Genomic DNA, 17,021 nt, shown 5'->3' with positions numbered 1-17,021 from the left:
GAAATGTGGCTGTCAGAAATCCAGTGACGGCAGAGCAAATGAACATCCTATTCAGCATCATAATGTTGAGGAAAGCTGCCATGGCATCCTTTCGATGAGCTCAAGTAATCGAAAATAAAGGTTGCAGAAATTATCTCCTAAGGGCATTGTGGAAGAAAAAGTGCATGCATTATTGAGTGGGAACATTATCGTCAAGTCAGCATTGCACATATGTTTCTGATACTTATGTCTTTGGAAAACTGAGTGAGCTAGCCACAAGACCTGACCCTGAAGCGGGCTAAAACGTTTCCGTCCTAGGCACTACACAACTGACTGATAGAATATTATTCCAGAACAGCATTTAATTGGAATTTATGCTCTGATAGTTTGCTGCAGACATTCCAGGGGCAGCAAAAATAAAGAATGTAAGCACTATTTATCAGCACCGTGCAGTACAACATTTAATAACTCCTGGACTGCTGAGCCAACACAAATTACCATATTTCCCAAGCAGAGCTCAATAAGCCCCCCTTAATTTGGCTGTTTGTCTCCTAAACCTGGTTAATGGAAAACCAGTTCAGCTTGGAACCCAAGACTTCCCCAAAATATGAAATGAATTTACTCTTTCCAGACTCTAGGCTGATGCTATTTACCAGACTATTCTTTGTCATTGTGTCTGACCTGGTGGGGTTAGCTTTTAATTGCAGTGGTTTCATGAACTCTACGCACTTAGAAACCAAGTTTCAAAAGTGCAATACAAGCATGGTATTTTTCAACTTGGTGTGAGAGCTGGTCTACTATCTAATTTGAGTGAATCAGAGAACACTGGTAAATGGATCATCCAGACCAATCATTTATGCACTGAAAGAGAAATAGACCCTGCTAAGCATCCCTATTTTCGTTGGGAGTGACACTGCAATCTCCATTTTGGCCATACCTAGAGTTTGAACCTGTTCACCATCTTAACTGCGGAGGACAAATCAATAATGGCCAGTCAGATACCCGAAACAATTTTGTTCACAGGGACATATTTGCTAATGAGCAAGTAAGGTTATAGCAGTTCTCACAGTTACAGTCTCCCTTGATGAAACCCATTTTGATATCTGCAATGACAGTATCTTCTCTTACTCAGACTTAAAGCCTACCCAAAATGATCCTTCCCAATAATTTCACAGTGTGATCCAGGAAGGTATGGATCTTTAGGAACGAGGATTTACCCGATCTCTAAAACTGAAAAGGATGGTGGCTCAGAAATGACCAAGGGACACTAAAATCATTAGAATATTAGTCAGGAGCAGATACCACGGATCTGAATTACCTTTATAAAGGTCCATGGCCACTACATGGGACTTCGGGTTCCACCTAGATGGAATATCAACTGCAGCCTTTAGCACCTCCATAAACATCATTCTATATGCATCCAATCAGCTGGGAATTCTACTCAGTAATGGTTACTTCAGGGGCAGAATCAGTTATGGTATTTGACCCCTAACCATCGATCTACTTCTGGAAAGATCTCATTCTGGAAGCACAGCATGCATCGTTCAGCTCTTTCTACACCTTCCTTTTTGCCTCCTTAGCATGTTTGAAAGGCACGCTATCAAATACATTGATTATGATGCTCATTCGATTGAAATGCAGGATGATATTCACCGGTAATGAGATTCAAATCTATCAGGACTTGGTGGTAGTCCTGAGGAAACACAGGGTTTTATGCCCAATCACAAACTTCCTTTAGAACAGCGAATCTCTCAGTGGGGTCATTCATTACAGGTACAATTTCCTTGGAAGCAGAAGTAAATTATGGTGAGGTGAGAGAAGAGACAACCAGGAGAAATAATATCAGTGTTATCTCTCAACAGAAAGATTGGCACGTGATATGGCTGCTAGTGAGCCATGGCAGACAGCGTGCCATGGCAGACAGGATACACTAAAGTATGCAAAAAAAACGATGGATGGAATGTTTGAATTAATCTGTCATTGACATTTACTCAGGCGCATCCCAATATATCAATATTTTGTACACCGTCATCTCAGTTTGAACCCAACTATATGCAAAGCAGTCTTGACCCTACTCCAATGGGAACAATTCATCCCAAACTGCCAAGCCAGGTCCTCCCTGAACCAGAACACATAATTGGCTTGGATAATTACCATATGGCCAGTGAGTGAGATTAATTCAAGCATTCCATACATCACGTTTTTGTATACTTTGGTATGGCATACATGATAGACATTTTTGCATAGGTAACCATGGTGGAAGATAAGATAGATGTGCTACATCATCTGAAGAAAATTGACAATTCCAGAGAAGGAGTGCAGTATGCCTGAGACACAGAGGGAGCCAACTTATTCACTGAATACTGACAGCTTTTGACTGGTGGTATTACTGGATTATCTAAAGCTGCTCCAGAAGGGTGGTTTGTGGGCTCTTCAACTGGGAAGGGGCAGAGGGAGGATGTTAATTGGGGATATGAACTTTTATATATCCAAGAGAATGAAGCATCTGGTTGAAACTGGAGCTTTGGGCAGGAGTTTAGTTAATTACACCATTGTTCAGAGAAGACCGATGAACTTGCTAGAAATTATAGGCTGAAGCCTAGACAGAACGGTGATTGCAGGAGGGTTAAGGCACTACAGATCAGGATTAGTTTGGTCCAATACTCTTCGAAAGGTAGAGGCGCACCACTCTGTGTGCCTATGCAGTCACCCAAAATTGAGACTATTCCCCCCCTCCCTCACTGTGTCATTATTGCCCTATAACTGGCAAAGACTACTACCACCACACTCACTATGCTGTTTTAGGCACTAGAAACTGAAAATGCCGAGAGAATGGGCACAAGCTATGTCTATCATGTCAGTGTGTCATGAAGCCTGTTGCCTGGCTCTGTCTTACCGATCCCCAGTGTGAGCTATTTCTAAGTGTTATTGGTCCCTCTGGCATTGACACGCATAGTGTTTGCCTTTGTAATCATTGTGAAAATGTGCAGAGGAACAATCTGACTTGGCATGTTGCTTGCAGAGAAGGTGAGTGCAACAGTGTGAACCTTGCTCATTCCGCCCTCGAATAGGTTATGAGTTAGTGGCTGTATATAGGAGTGGGCTGCTCCTGGCTATATTTACAATTGAACTTCCATCTTGTGTGAAGTGTAACTGAGAAGGTCTATTTTGTGGGATTAACATTGTGCTGGTTTGTCTGAATTCTGCCACAAGTTGCTTATTTATTTCCTGGTCATAGGAGATTAATTAAAGCTTCATTGCATCACCTAGCCCTTTCCCCTTCTCCTCTCCCCAGGACCTTGATGTTTATTTCTCGCCTCCACACACCATCTGAACCTGCTCTCTGCCCCCCACTCTTTGCTGTATATTGCTTAATACCTCCTTCACTGGAATCTAGATCAAGGGCGGAAAGGCCTCTACTATGGAGTCTTCACTGTTTGTGTCAGAAAGTGCTTAGGGACCTAACCCCTCATTCTGGTCCTCTTCTACTTTATTGACCCTTTCCTTCGTGCCTATTCTCATTAGCTGCACCATAACCTCATTTAGTCTATAGGAACACTGATAGACACACAAGTTCTTTGGTTCTTAAAGCAGCTCTTCCTTGTATACTACATCTTACTGCTATGTGAGCAACATACAACCATCTACTGGTGGTGTCTGTGATTTTAGATGAGTCACGCTTTCATCACATCTGGCTGAAACTCACAGATGCTCTTTTTGGTCTGTGATTTTATCCTGGTTACTGCTTTCACTTTTACTGCTTCTGGATGACAGGGAGTAACGAGTTTGTTTATGCTAGTTGAAAATCTGTTCTCACACTCCCATCTCACCTCGCATATAATGCACTGCTACACATCAATGTGATTGGCTGGTTAATGCACTATAATATGTAATATGTAAACTGTAATATTTATATTGACTTTATTATTGCTTGAAGTCTCTGTTGTGATCAGTTTTTGTTTTGCAAGTCTATTCATATCAACCAATGTTTTTGTCATGATAGTGTTAGCACTGTTTGACTCCTTCCCCATTATTTATATTTTGCATTGTCTTCATAAAGTTTGTATGTAGGCCCATAAAAGTGAATGTTTTGTTTATACAACTTTTTATTAACAGTAATAAAAAAGTGTTATACTATTTCTGAAACCCTTATATTTGTTCATCCTTTTCTCAACCACATCATGAATACCTGTACACTACTGAACAGAAAGATCTGTATAACAAATCACACAGTCTCAATTATTTCTGTGTTGGAGACTGGCATGGCACAGCGATACGAACATTTAAGTATGTTCAACTAACAGTCATTATATTGTTTAAGTACTGCTTTCTTTAAGCCGAGCCCTCTCACAGTGTCCATTCTTCCTGGGTTTCACTTCAAATGTTCTCTTTACCTCAACTGCTCGCACTAACCTGGCCTACCTACCCTCCTCACTGAGCAGCTTCCCTGTTGGGATTGTAATGTCCCCTGTATGTTAAACTGGCCTATACCCTCCCCAAATTGACCTAACTCTGTGTGAAACTGGTTTTGTGATTTTGTTGGCCCAGTTGACACACTAGTCTAGCGTGTACTTTATTGCCTAGCAGGCCTGAGCATGCTGATTCCTCATCTGTTTGGTGACCTGAAGGGGCGCAATGGTCGTGCCCTCTTCATTGACATGAAGCTATTGTCCATGACCCGAGTTGTTGACAGGGCAGCATGCCAATCTTTTTTGGATTGATAGCATTGAAAAGATCCATTTTCTGTTTGAAAAGAAGTGTGTCCTACCAACCCCACCCATGTAAAGTTCAGCATGGATGTAACACCCAGAGCTTGTGCTGACATTCCATGGAATGTCTAGTGCGTATATGTATTGTGTGTAAGGTGGCAAGCTTCCATGTTGATTGCTGAGACCAGTAGGATTCATTTTGGATAGCCTCTGTTTTGACATGGCACAAAATGAAGGATGGGCTGCATCTTTGCCCAGCCAGTGGAAGTGTATCACATGCATGCCTGGTACATTAGGGAGCAGACCCAGACAATGAAGTGATGGAGGCAGGGCTACCATTGAAATGGTACGAGTTCAGATAAGAGCTTTATTGTAAGACTGGACTGAACTGGCCTGTGGATCTCCACATATAGTGATTAATTGAATCACCTAAGCTCTCTCCCTTACGTTTTCCTGCATTACTAGAGCACTGCAGACTGCTGCAGCAAAGCAGAAACTTCCATCATTGCATTAGGTCATCATGTCATTAGGACACTATAAGAATTGGTTTTACCTCATAGTGTTGAAAAACGCTGTAGGTGAGCTATATTACTTTGTGCAATATTTACTTTTGCTGTTCTATAAAAGTACTTCTCATTTTGCTACGATAAACATTGGACTGGACATTGTTATTGTGTGTGTCTGTTGGTTGACTGCTCAGTTTCTGTCCTCTACACTCCATCCCTGGGCAGGCTTTGACTTAGGTCTTGGGTACCTGTATCATTACGTGCGGAAAGGATGTACTTGGTCCAGTTTAGGAACCATTCCTGCCCTGTAGATCTCAGGGGGCTTATATGCCCAGGCAGCTTTGCGATAACTGATGGTGGATAATAGGTGCAACCAATCTCCTAATTCCAGGCATAAAGGTACCACTGGACTGGAGGCCCCACTATTCACTTCCTTCCTGGGTGTGTAGGATTTTTTGGAAATCTTTGTTACTTTGAAATAGTTTCTTTAACAACAGTTGAGGTAACTAGGTTCACTTACTTCAGGAATGACCAGATAATGTCTGGAATGCACAGAGCAATATTTAACCCAGTTAATCCTTGGAGAAATGTGCCCTGCGCAATGGAGTGATGTTTTTCCTTGGTGCCTTGGTGTGGACCGCTCCAAATCTTCAAGAAGATGCATACCATGCCATGGGACACCTCACTTACTAAGGCCATGTTCAGAAACCAATGACCTAGCACTAAGGCACAAACCAAGACACGACAATAGTCATTTGAAAGACTGCCCCTTGATTTGTTGCTTGGCCCATCAACATCTACCAGGACCATGCACACATCTCAAAAGGGGAAACCGTATCTGAAGCAACACCGCTGGAAGACCGGCTTCTTGACGGCTATATGGCCCATAAGTCAATATCCCTCACGCACCGCAAATTGATTAATCACGTTGCTGATCCCCTGGTAAAGCTGCGAGAGAAGTAGTCCGATGACTTGTTAGTGCTAAACGATGAGGACTGGACTGATGCACTTGCTCTCCACAGGAAGTGGCAATCTCATTGAGACTTAAACTAGTACAGTTGAAAATACTGCATAGAATGTATTACTCACAAACAGCCCTGGTCCGAAATGGCTATGGAGAGGACTCCAGGTGTAAAAGAGAATGTGGTAAGGAGGGTACGTTCTTATACACGTTGTGGGAGTGTCAGATAATTCGGAAATATTGGAGGAGGATATTCAGATGTATGGCAGAGGTTCTAGGTCAGGAACTAGACCAGGAGGGCAAAAGAGGTTTACTTAATGTGTGGGGACCAACAGATCTGAACAGCAAAGAAGCTGTGGGCGTTCTTGAGGCACATGATAGCTAAACGCAATATCGCTAGATTATGGGGAGCGAGAGAGGCTCCGACACTGGCACTACGGGAACATGATATAGACTAGTGTATGTTCAGTGAAAAAACTGTTTGTGTCCAGAGGGTGTCCAAAGAAATGGGTTCAGATATGTATAAAATTGAATGAATACCGTGGAAGTATCTGTGTTCCCCTGTGTCTCCCTACCCATCCCCTCTTTTGACGAAGTTATATCGTCTGATTAGTGTAAATGCTAAGCAGTTTTTTCTGTCTGTTACATTACTGTATACCTGTACTACTGCTCTCAATAAAAAGAGTTCTTAAAAAAAAAAACGACCAGGAGCTTGACAAGCTGAAAAGAGACAGTTTTTCTAGCATATACGCACTCCCATATCTCTCAAGTGGATATAGTCTCCAACTGAAAATTGTAATGTGCAGCAAATGCGCGGGATCTCGCTATTAGCTTTGTAGGTAGAAAACCCAATCAGAAGTCTAAAATTGTGTTACTGGAAAAACTCAGTGTAGGAACCTGGGGTCACCAGGCCCTATAGGCGGTAGCGTGGCGCGAGCCGGTCGGGCAACCAGAGGGCTATGTGTTAAGCAACCATACACCACACGCTTCTCATGGACTAGAGTCACACACAATAAGGGACGCCACACCGTTCAAATTATGCAAATACTTCAAGTTTATCCAAGTATAGCTGGTCAGATGCAGTTCAGGAAATAACAAGGTAATACATGAATCATAATACCATTGTGACATTACCTTCGACACTCTGGGTGATATCTATGCAGTGCCTAACCTTGTTCTAGCGCCGTGCGCGCTTACGTAAAGTCTTTCCCTGAACCGGCCGTCTAACTAAGCGTAATACTTGAAAGGGGACACATTGGGTTCACTAACATGGCGCCTGTAGAACTGAGCGCTCCTCGTGATCAAGGGCCCCTAGTACTGTGAAGCAAGGCATATAAACATAGCGCTACGCGCAATCAGTTGCATGTGGATACGTTTGCGTAGAACATTTAATACATCGCGTGACTCGTAATCAGTCGCATGTCATTACCTTTGAGCAGAGCATATAACACAGTGCGCTACTCGCATTCCTGGGCATGTAACTACTTTCGAGCAGAGCATATAACACCATGCGCTACTCTCATTCCTTGGCATGTAATTACTTTCGAGCAGAACATGTAACACAGTGCGCTACTCGCATTCCTTGGCATGTAATTACTTTCGAGCAGAGCATATAACACAATGCGCTACTCGCATTCCTGGGCATATAATTACTTTCGAGCAGAGCATATAACACGATGCGCTACTCGCATTCCTTGGCATGTAATTACTTTCGAGCAGAGCATATAACACATGGGGTTACTCGCCGTCCCGGTCTCTCCGGCTGAGGAAGCAGAGTCGGTGGCGTGAAGCGCCACACGAGAGCAATGTCAGTCAGTACTTTGAACGGCTTCCAGCGGAGAAGATTACTGGACTTGAGGAGCGAGTCCCTATGCTCCGGTGCAGTTCACAGAGCACCGCGCTCAGTATTACAAAAAGGGGGACACGGACAGGATCCCTCGGCGGGGTCTCTCCGTCGCGCAGGCAGGTGAGGGGATTCCCACGGAGGGGACAACCCGGGCCAAGTGCGGTGTGGTTTCCAGACCAGCAGGGGGCGCACCAGGGGGGATCTCGGCCTCCGGGCTTACCTCCGTCTCGGCGTCAGCAGGCGTCCGTCCTCACGACGTTGGGGGAACTCGGCCCCGACCTTGCGCTTCTCCTCACACGGCTGCGACGGGGCCCCGGACTTCGCCTGGGCCTCGCGACACAGCAGGGCACTCCTCCAGGCCGCAGCGGTGAGCGCGCTGGCTTCGTCGTCGCAGGGGGGGGGCTCAAATTAAGGATGGGGATATGGTGCTCAGCGGAGCACGCTGCCGGGGGTCCCAGACCAGGGCAGGGAGCGCGGGGGTCACAGCGCTAGTACCTGGTCGATCCCCGGTGACTTGGCAATCGGCTTAGTATTTTGTTCACTAGGGTAGCTTGGACACGCAGTCTCAGCTCTGGCATTCAAGGCTTACAGCTCGCTCTTGTCATGCAGTCTCAGTTCTTAAAGTTAGGTTTCAGTTCTCAGTTGACAGATGAAGTCTTTTGGCGCAGATGTATCTGGCGCCCTTAAGGGGTTCTGTTACCGGGGTAGGGATGGAGAGGGCGACTAGGTCCTTCCTAGTCAGGCTGGCAGAGAGTCTCTGGGTCCTCCTACTACTGGGCAAGATCAGTGGGATTCACAGGGCACCTCACTCACTTAAGAGGCAGTACCTAAATCCTGTCACTCTCAGAGGCATAAGTCCCTGGCTAGGCCCTACCGCCTACACTCCTGGTGGATTCTTCCAGCTCTGCTTCACCCCAATGGCCAACTCACCACAAAAGCTTCCCTCCCACTCTTAAGTAGCCCTAGGTCAGGTGACCTCTAGCCAAGGCGGCAAAAGTAAAACCCCGCCTCCCTTCTAGAAGGTTCCAGCTTCTTCCAGGAGCTTCCCCACTCTAACTATGGGACAAAAAGGCGGGCTGGTATCGCAACATTGTTGTGGGTCCCAGCCAGCTCCTGGCAGCTAGGGTGCTACTATGAAAAACGACCACCCTGCAGTAGCAGGGGTCTGTGGCAGCCATCTTGGGCGAAGTAAGCACCTGCACCTTAACATTACAAAAACGAAAAAAATGAGGGAAAAAGGGCCAAGTCCAACACTCAGTTAATCATTAATAATAAATAAAGATAACCATTTGCAGAGATAACCTGTATGTGATTGTCCCAGCTTTCTGCTGACACACTGTATAATTGTAGTGGCAACAAGTAAGCTCAATGTGAGTGTAACCTAGCATCGGTTTTGCCGATTCAATTTATTTCCGAGGAGATCACATTATGAAGTAAAGGAAGGGAGTAGGTATGATTTATCAATGGGTGTAAAAGAGAAGAGTGAAAATGGACATCTGAATATCAACACCATACTGTAGGTGGCATACTTTGTGTTTATTCATTTATGTGACACTGCTTGTCTCAAGGAAGCTGCTTTAGATAGTAACATAGGAGGGTTTTGGGGTTTGCCTAAGGAAAAAGAGAGTACCACGTGTGATGCTTAGGGATGAAGAGCAGCCATTCAAGAAATTTGTATTTGAAGAAGATAACACCATAGCAGACAGACGCCTACAAGCCCAGCCGATGAATCCAAAAACATTTTTTGTAATAGTTTCTGCTATATGTCGCTGCATAGTGCACAGTGAGTCATCGGTATTCCATTGCAGCACCTTTGGTGGTCCGTGGAACATTATGCAGAGTTTTACATCGCAGAGTAGAAGTATAAAAGAAGCAGAGCAGAGTCCAAATAGGTTTGTGGGGAGATAGTGTCATTATTGCATTTAAGTATATGAGTATATGACACTTAATGAGGCCTGTAAACCACAGAAACGAGCATTGTACAATCCAATAGCCTTGTTGTAATGTTTCAAATGTAGGCATAATGCACAAATACTGTTTCCAAAAATTAGTATATTAAATTGCAAACCAATTGGACTTGTCAGTGCCTATTAGAAAATAAATCCAATCACATTTAAAAGTTCTGCAGGGAAATGGACCGAATTGTACTGTACCCTACCGTACACTTCAGAGTCTGCAAACCTTTGTTATAACTTTCTGGTGGATACTTATATCTGCAAATTGTGCGTCTTTTGAATAATTCCAGGTATCAGACTGGATCAAGAAAATTCACCGCTCCCTATGCTGGAATGGGATCCTGCCTCTGCATTTGTGCTAGAAGTGGTGCCTGGTGATGTCACTGAAGCCATGTTGCATTTATCCTGGCGTAACTACATCAATCTGCTTTTTTCCGCTACTTCAATGCTGATCCAAAGCATGTTCTTATTCCCTAATTTTGTGCACCTTAGCGCTTTAAAATAATTTGTAAATCTCCTATGTGCAGTGTTAGAGATTTCTCCCCCAAATTTTGGGGACTTTATGCCTTGTAGGAACTTTGAGGTGCAGATGTCCATAAAAGGCCTTCACCCTATTTGCATGTGGGGCTTGGGGTCGAACTACGACTTCAGGGCATGCGAGTCCTGTTGCAGCATGCACTCTAAGGCAAGTAAAGAGAAGGAGGCTAATTTTGTAATGGCGCTTGCCTACAAAGATAAACGTGACTGATGTCGTTTGCGGGCCTGCTCAAGGTCACCGTGCCACACTCCTTGAGCAGGAATAAGAAACATTCATCAAACCACCTCGGCCCACTCATCCACAACTCCTCCAGGATATTGATCCACTGAGCCAGAGTTGATGCCTCTATAGCCCTTTGAACCAGCACCACCGGCAGATTCTTCCTTAGAGACTGTGGCCGAATAGGTCTTACCTGGGAAACCTCCAGCAACAATGCCAACATTTCCTGGCTTTTCTGCTGCAGCCTATGTTCATGCCGTTTGTGATGGTGTCAGTATCCTTAAGCACCTAACTGCTGATGCTTTACCACCTATCCTTTACTCTCCAGTACAGCACTATGCTTCAACGCCACTGTATATGGCTCCTCTACTCACCATAACTCCGCTGGTGCCAAGCTCGACTCCACCTGCAGAACTTGCCTCTTTTGATTCAGGGCCAATCCATCCTTCACAGGACCATTGATACATTAGAGAGGTGCAAGAGTTTCTTGAAGAGGAGGGATACTGTCAAAGTTTGTTTGCACATCACTCCTTAATGAACCCTTCGGAACCGACATGGACACTCTTGGGATTAGTGATGCTGGCTGTACCAGGATCCTATTGACCCGATGCTGGAGTATGCATATCTCACTTTGGCTAGTGGTTTAGATGCCTCCATTGACTTTCTTTCTTCCCCCTCCACTGAGGTCACTTCTTCCAGAATGCGTGTGTTGGAACTTCCCCCTACCATCTTTTGAGCCAAACACAAATCTGCTAACCATGGTTCTGCAGTCTTCAACTCCCTTGTGCGAACCAATTCTGCCTTTTATTGATGCCTGGTTGGAATAGTGCTGGCTACTTGGGTCAAACCTTTGTCAGCCAGGCTTTGAATAGCTTGGTGGCAAAACAGTATCACCCTGCCGCTTGCTGGGCCATCCGTCACTGGAAAACATGATTTAGGCATCTTGCAATTATGGGCAGCTATCGGGACCCTCCCTTCTACACCTTACGACTGAGAATCCAAGCGCTTAAAGCATGGTTAAAAAAACTCTTCTCCGCTGGCTATATGGCGCTCAAATAGCTTAACTCTTCATGCTTCCTATACTCAGTGGAACTTGGCTAAATTGGTGGTGCCATATGTTTCTAAGGACCACAAGGGCCATTTTTCAGAGATCATCAAATATGTACAAGATACCTCCTGGCACAATATTAAATCAGGGTTGGACACTGCTGATTCCATAGCTCAAGCCGTGGGATCATCTGTTGGGGTTAACCTCAGACGTGCTTCCCCCCCCCCCCCCCCGATGGACCATCCATTCAACTGTGCCTACCACTTTGGTGATAAAGTGGACACGGAATTGTTAAGAATTAAGGCCAGGAGGGTGACAGCAAGGTCCCTTAACAGACAACATCAGTCCCAAAGGGAATAAAAGGCAGTTCAGCGGCATTTGAGGTTTTCTGAGGGATTCAGTTTTTGCCAACGACCTGCTCAATCCCAAAAGCATCAGACTTTAAATCTCCTCATCTGGCCAAAGGAAGGGTCACACCGTCCACTTATTGCCTCCTCCTCCTCCTCCCTGGGTCAACCATGGAAGCAGCTCTAGTCCATTCCTACTAGAGCACAAGGAGCCTGTGGGAGGGTGTGTGTCCTCCTTTCTGTGAGTGTGGAAAGCCAATACTTTGGACAAGTTGATTCTTCAGATAGTAGAAATAGGGTATACCCCACCCTTCTTTCTCGTGCATTCCCCCATCCCTCCTCAACCTTCTTCCTTGTTCAAAGACTACCTCCTTATTTTACAAGAGTAGGTGGCCACATTTCTCATAAAAGGAGCAATGGATTTGCTATCAAAGCAAGAAATTGGGCAGGGTTGTTAATCAAGATACTTCCTCGTTCCCAAGAAGGATGGCAGTCTGCCTCCAATCCTAGACTTTGGCCACTCTACCATGCACTGTGTTCTCACAAAAGATATGCGCGATTTCATAGCCATTATTATAAATATTATTATTTTAGAAAGTATAACTGATATATAAAATGGTATAAGCAGTGCATGGAGAATGTGTGAGTTATAGTTAATGTAGTGTGCTTATTGAGTTGAATACACGGTATATGGAGGTACGCGAGTTATAATGATTTTAAGTTGTTGCATAAATTATAAATTAGTTATTAGTTTAGAAATGTTATTTTTTGTGTAAACTAACTTATGTTTGTAGCTAACGAATAAATACAGTTATATAAATTTAAAGATGGTCCGTAAATTATAAATGTAAGGAATAACTGTAACTGAAGAATTTCTGAAGTGTGTCTAATGTTTGTGTATTTGAAGTTTGGTTTGTTTAGAAATATTAAATACAGTTTTCCTAACTATCTCAAAGGTTTAACTTCAATTTGATTTTAATTGAATTTCTATGATTTTCATTTTTACAAAAAAAAATTACATTGAGAACTTACTGTAGAGGAGAGTGTCGTAAAGTACTGTTGTAGAGTATAGTGTCATACAGTGGAGTGAAAAAGAGTGGAATAGCTTACAGTGGAGTAGTGTAAAGTGGAGTGTTGTGCAGTGTGGTACAATGGCGTGGCGTAGAGTGGAGTGTTATGAAGTTGAGTGGCAAAGAGTTGAGCGTGGTAGTTTGTAAAAGCGTACAGTGGAGTAGTGTAGAGTGCAGCGGCTCACAGCGTTAGGTACAGTGTAGAGGCATACAGTGCAATAGCATAGAGTGGAGCTATGTAGAGTGCAAAACAGTATAGTGAAGTAGTATAATTCCATAAAATGGAGTGGAGTGGCATACATTGGAGTGTAGCTTGAAAGTGTTTTTATGGATGTAGATGTAATGTGGCAGGAAAATATATTATTTGGTATAAATGGTAATTTTTGGTAGTATGTGTGAATAGTGTGAGTAGTTTTAAAGTTCTAAGTTTTAAAATATTTAGTTTTGGATTGTGACTGTATATGCGCATGATAAGGCAGTATGTGATTAGCTAATGGTTGTTTATCAAAGGTAAAAGGCAGTCATGTCATTTTCAGCACATTTTGTGTGCGCTCTGTGTTTTGCTGCGTTCTGGGTTAGGGTCTTAGATCTATGCAATTAGTAGATTTTATTGTCCCATACCTGTTACCACTTTATTAAAGAGTTAATAGGTACAGAAATGTATTTAGAATTTTGCTTTATATTTTACAGCAATTTAGGGAGACCTGCTCATAAATTTTTTTTTTAAATAGGGCGAAAATAGAAATAGGGCGGTAACTTGTAGGCATTACAGCAATACTCTAGACTTTCTACTGAATATTTAAATATGTTAAAAATGGAAAATATACCGTAGTACACTATATATGTAAAATATAGAGTACTACAATGTATTTTAGATTTTTAGCATTTTTTTAGAAAAACAAATATATATAAACTCATAAATATTTTTCCCTACCTTTTCCCACTTTCATAAAGGAAAAATATTAATGTATATATGAATAACCTACTGGTGGTCACCAGTAGGTAGTTCTAGTAAGGACCTAGTTTCTATAGATAAAGCATTTTTTGTTTTGCTAATAACTTTGGTGCTGTTTGCCAAATCTTCACAAATTTTTCAAAACTAGTTTGCAACTCAATTCAGCTGCTGTCTTCAAAGTTTCGGGTTGATTTATCATGCGTGGCCGATAAAATGAGGGATCCCAAATTGCATTTTCCCAATGCAATTTCCGATAGGGATTTTAGACCCATCTGCAGCCCTAACTGCTGAATGGAATTGCACCAAATTTGGCAGAAAGCTAGTTTTTGTAATTTGGAGTAGATCATGGGTATCTATGGATGCAGATGCAGTGCGGAGAATTTGCTGATCCATGCGCCACTAGCAGTGCTGAGATTGGGGGGCCGCAACCTAAGAGGAAAGTTGCTGTGGCCATTTTTTATATCGAGACACAGTCCACTGGCCTGAAAATAAAAGTGAAAACTAGTAGAAGGGGTCAGAGTAGAGGTACCCACTACCTCGTGGGTATGGTAGAAGGGGTCTGTAAGGAACCCCTGATGGGCAAGAAATTGCCTCTTACGTTTTTTCCACGCACAAGAATTTGCAGAGCCATTGTGTGAATCCACGGCGGATGCAGAGGCCAATATGAGAGAATATAGAGCCACATGCATCAACCTAAAAACCGGTCGCAAACTGGCAGATTCGCAGTATCTGCCCCTTTGCAACAGGTGCAAAAATCGCAATTTAAGTAAAGGCAAAAATAGTGATTTCATGAATACAATGCATTAACCGAAAAAAAATTGCGATTTCGCAAATTGGAATCACAAATTACCGTCAATCTCAAGTTGATGGTAATTTGCGATTTCTTTGAAAAGTGCACTGAAGTGCATTTTTCAAAGTCCTATGTTACACACGCACACACCCTTGGGGCATGTGTGTGCACAACAAGTGGTAAAATTGAAGTTTCAGGGGTGCAACAGGGTGTCCTTTTTGCCCCCTTGCACCCTTGAAATTGCATGTGCAATTTGCGAGTACCTATAATTTGCAAGTACTTGCAAATTGACATGCAATTTCTATTGATTCCTATGGGCCTCCAGGCCCATAGGAATGAATGGGAAGCCATTCCTTAATTGCGACTTGCAATTTGCGAGTCGTTATTAAGGAATGTGTAGGAATCACATTTTTTGTTGCGATTCCTACATGAATACGCAATTGCGATTCCTTAAAAATCGCAATGATAGAATTGCAATTGCCTATTTTGATGCATGTGCACCAAAACCCACTCACAGACACACTCACACCCCCATACTGTTACTCACCACACCCACTCAGACTCCCGCAGCCACTCACACATCTACAAAACCACTCAGATGCCCACTCACAGACCCATACAGCTACTCACACACCCACCCATGCAACCACTCACAGACCCATACAGCTACACACACCCACTCACACACTTATATAGACTTTCACACTCGCTCATACACTATCTCACACACTAATACAACCACTCACCCCTTTACACACTGACACAGCCACTCAAAGACCCACTCACACACTCTTACAGCCAGAAATGGGGCCCATAGGTTGGCTGTTGGATTAACGTATGGTTATTACAATTTAACTTACAGTAAAAAAAAGCTGTTGAAATTCATTGAAAAAACCAAAGGTTACAGGGACGTTATTGTTCGGAAATAGAATTTAAAAAAACTTTAGAGTTAAAGGCACGTTCTAGTAAGGTTCTGATTTTACACACACAGGACCATAGAATTTCAGCAGTTATAGTTATCCGTATCTCAAGCAACTATAACTGCTGCCCTAAGGCAACTATAACACTCGTCCTCACCATGTACTGCTAATTATCCCACATCAGTCATGACATCCTCTCTGACATCATTTATAATATCTGTCAGATTTCCAATAAAATTATTGATGAAAAAACTGCACGGGGCGAAATTTATAGTTACCTTAGGGGACGAGTTATAGTTTCTTGAGATAAGTAGAACTATAACTGCTGTAAAATCTGAACCTAACTATAATGTCCCTGTAACCTTTGTCTTCGAGGCATGTGAACTGTAAAAAACTCATGCTTTGCTTACTCCTGCCATCTAGTGTTTGGTCAGGATGTTTGCAAATAGTTTTTCTTCGAAGAAGTCTTTCCTAGTCATGAGGTAAGGTGACTCCTCCTTTCGGTGATAGTGCGCATGGTCATCGACTCCATTGTTGGATAGTTTTTTTCCGCCATCTGGTTCGGATGTGAATTGCTGCGCTCCGGTTCGAAACCTTTTCGACCGGAAAGCTTTGTGGACTGCCTTCAGGCCTAATCGCATCGGGTCAGCTCTCCGTTGATGGAACAGACACCGTTCAAATTCTGCCCTCAGTGCCATGCGAAGTATCCATGCACTGATTCACACAAGGTGTAGAACATTTGCTTGTCCTAAGAGCACAAAGAGGAAGATTGCGACGCTTGCAGACTGTTTAGAGCGAAGGAAACTCTCTGTGATCGTTGGGCTCGACATCGAGAGATGCAGCATCAAAACATTGAAGACACGCTGGACATCTTTGATGAAGACTCCGGTCAAGAAGATGTTGGTGCATCAACAGCAGAGGAGGAAGAAGCCTTTTCCGTGCAGGACTCGATTCAGAACTCGAGATAGACCTCAGCGCCAAAGACCTGATGCAGGAAAAAAGGTGACGTCAGTATGGAAGACCCCACCAACTCGCCCACAAAAAACATAGGGCTTCAGCACCACCTCTGCCGTCTGGCCAAGACCATGTTTCCGATGCCCCGCCTACAGGCCCAGCTCCGAAACACCCAGTCAAGCCTTCTGGCTCGGGAACCGAGTCAGCAAAAATACTCGTTGGAA

At 43.5% G+C, this 17,021-nt stretch overlaps 1 protein-coding gene across 1 annotated transcript in view; it reads left to right on the top strand.

Annotated features, from left to right (window-relative positions):
- The window catches only part of MAP3K2 (mitogen-activated protein kinase kinase kinase 2), a 473,685-nt gene that overhangs the window by 390,219 nt on the left and 66,445 nt on the right, over nucleotides 1–17,021 (top strand). The window lies entirely within an intron of this gene.

Source organism: Triturus cristatus, chromosome 3_2, assembly GCF_964204655.1.
Source record: "Triturus cristatus chromosome 3_2, aTriCri1.1, whole genome shotgun sequence".
Taxonomy (NCBI): domain Eukaryota; kingdom Metazoa; phylum Chordata; class Amphibia; order Caudata; family Salamandridae; genus Triturus; species Triturus cristatus.
Note: the sequence above shows the minus strand (reverse complement) of the source record. Positions and strands in the feature narration are given on the sequence as shown.